The sequence below is a fragment of the Lepisma saccharinum genome, chromosome 8, assembly GCF_977018435.1.
Source record: "Lepisma saccharinum chromosome 8, izLepSacc3.1, whole genome shotgun sequence".
Classification (NCBI taxonomy): domain Eukaryota; kingdom Metazoa; phylum Arthropoda; class Insecta; order Zygentoma; family Lepismatidae; genus Lepisma; species Lepisma saccharinum.
The window spans coordinates 28,968,075-28,970,960 of record NC_139236.1 but is presented as its reverse complement, the minus strand read 5'-3'; the positions used below and the strand labels follow the sequence as shown (position 1 = coordinate 28,970,960).

Genomic DNA, 2,886 nt, shown 5'->3' with positions numbered 1-2,886 from the left:
TTGTAATAAACCGGGGGTCACATCTCGAAATTGTACATTTTGATGAAACATTTTTCGTTAGCCCCAAAAACCATCCACAGGTAGCCCCATGAACCATTCACACGAGGTTAGGTTAGGTTCCATTAACACTCATTTCACCCATTTCACAGCTGTCTTTTGGCATGATCCTCATCAAAACAAATCAAATGGGCAAATCATATAATATTTGTATGTTTTCATGTTAATGACATTAACTCATAGAACTGTATATAGCATCACAGGAGAAAACTAACATCAGCACCAACATCTAATTCTCCAGGACTTGATCCATGCTGAAAAAGGCGAGCTCCACGTACACCTCTTAACACTGCCTTGCTGTCACTTACAAATAGTATGCTTCCTTCCCGAAGGCCTAGAACTGGAGGTGTTCCTGGTATTTTGTGATACTCATTGATCCTATCTTGCCTTGTTTCACCCATATGTTTTGAAGAAGGATCTGCATCTATGTAATGTGGATTGATATTAAATGGTACTAGCTGCAATGCACTAAAGCTTGGAGGATAAACGATTGGCATATCATTCGTAGTGCAAATACTGGCGGTAGCTACATTACTGCCAGCACTACTACCAATGTAAGGCATTCCATCTTCCAACACTCTTTTCCTTATTACAGGAATTAATCCATGATCATACAAGCATTTCAATAACTGAAAAGTATTCCCCCCTCCGACAAATAATGCTTGTGCTACGGAAACTGCTTGACTTGGGTTGGAAGATTCGTGGACACTTTGGACTTCAATGTCCAGTTGTTTGAAAGCATTCTTCACGTCTTGTGTGAATCTATCCATATCACCCATATCGGCGTATGGTACAAACAGCACCGTAGAGACTCCACTCAGAAACGATTTCAATTCCTCTTTTGCAAACTCCAAATAACCGGATCCGGGAACTGTGGGAGAAGAGAGCAGCAATAACTTCCTTTTTACAGACATTTTCAGCAAATATTTTCACTTCGTTAGTACACCTTGCAAATGTGCCACGTCACTTTCCACGTAGTAGATGTCTATGCCCAGCGTTGCCAGGTCATATTTTCAAAAATCGGGAGATCGTCCCCTGAAAAATCAGGAGATCTGCTTAAAAAAATCAGAACAACTAATAATAGCGTATTATCAAAGTTCTGGGGGGGGGGGTGAGTGGAAAAAGCTTCCCACTATCATTATTGAACGTTAATTATTAATTTTAGATGTCAAAAGATAATACTGTTATGTTAATACAAATTTTATTATGAATTTGTACTTCAAGTGGTACGATAACCCCACCCCCTTAATTCATCTAAGGTAAAGATACAGTTTCCCCCAACCAGTGGCGATGATCGAGTGCCAAAACAGAGGGGGTGCAAGTGACAGTACTGGAAAAAATCCGACCTCGATTTTCTGTTCATCTCTCACAAATATTCTAAAATAAATGGTTGTGACTGTGCATGGATTTATGTACTTGGCGTTTAAAAGTTTATGGAAACATTTCGTGATTTTTGTGTTAACTTAGACTAGAGCTTCAGCCATTACGCATTCGGGGATATATTTTTGAATTACTCTACCTGATAACACCTTAGCTTGCTTTTATTTAAAATTAGACAAAGTTAGAGGATGTAAGAACGCCCACAGTTTTTTTTTAACAACACATTCAAAGTATACTCGCATTAATGGTAATGGAGAAGGGCTATCATGCCTGAACCCCAGAAATATCCTTGAATTAAAATTTTACTTTCAATCAAGGAATGTAACCAACCAGTATTACACAGATTGATTGATTGATTTGGTTTATTTTACTTAGCATCTGCCACATTTGTCTAATCATAAAGATGTGAAATTGATGAAGGGACACTCACAAAGAGCACCCATGCCCAGTCCGGGATTCGAACCCGGGACCCAGTATCAGACAAGTCGCAGGTTTTTTCTTCAACTTTTTTCCCAGTCACTCCAGACAATGTAAATGTTAATTAAATCGCCATTTGCATTCGAGGATTATCTGGTATAAAATCGGGAAAGAGAATTTCTACCGCCACAGTATTGATTGAGTATAAAGGTACATAAGACCAATTGTAGTAGCAGTTACGCTCAGAAATGGCTTAAATAAAAACATGAACTATTATTTCTAAGTTAAGAGACTGCGACGTACAAGCATAGGTATACGAGGGGCGATCAGGTTGCTCCGACCCTAACATAGAAGGAATGACGTCACGATTGATTTTTTATTTTGTTATTGTTTAGTGATCCTTTATATGCTTTCAATCTGAATTGCAAGTCTAAGTAACGTACAGTTTTCTTTTTACAGGGGTTTAACTGAGTGAAGTTGTGTCAATGTGCCAGAATGGAGAAAACTGAGGTGAGAGCTGTGATTAAATATTTTGTGAAGAAGAAGTGGACGGTATCCAAAATTCATGAGGACTTGGTGGATACATTAGGGGACAGTGCTCCTTCATACAATATGGTGAAGAGATGGTGTCGTGAATTTAATTGTGGGAGAGAGTCGTGTGAGGATGAACATGCAGGTGGAGCACCAAAAACTGTCATGACGACCGAAAACATTAACAAAGTCCACGATATCGTGCTGAAGGATCGTCGAGTCACTATCCGTCATGTTGCTGATATGTGTGGCCTGTCATATGGCACTGTGCAAAACATAATTACCCAGGAATTGCAAATGAAAAAAATTGCTGCAAGATGGGTCCCTCGAAACCTCACCCCAGATCAGAAGCGCACCCGAGTGCTCATCAGTCAAGAACTTCTTGCCAAGTTTCGTGCTGATATAGACGATTTTCTTGCCCGATTTGTAACTATGGATGAAACATGGGTCCATCACTTCGACCCAGAAACAAAATCACAAAGCATGGAGTGGAAACACCCA

General features: G+C 39.6%; 1 pseudogene; it reads right to left on the bottom strand.

The window, feature by feature from the left end:
* Nucleotides 1-1,040, bottom strand: LOC145990894 (alpha-aspartyl dipeptidase pseudogene; annotated as a pseudogene).
* Between the last annotated feature and the right edge of the window lie 1,846 nt (nucleotides 1,041-2,886).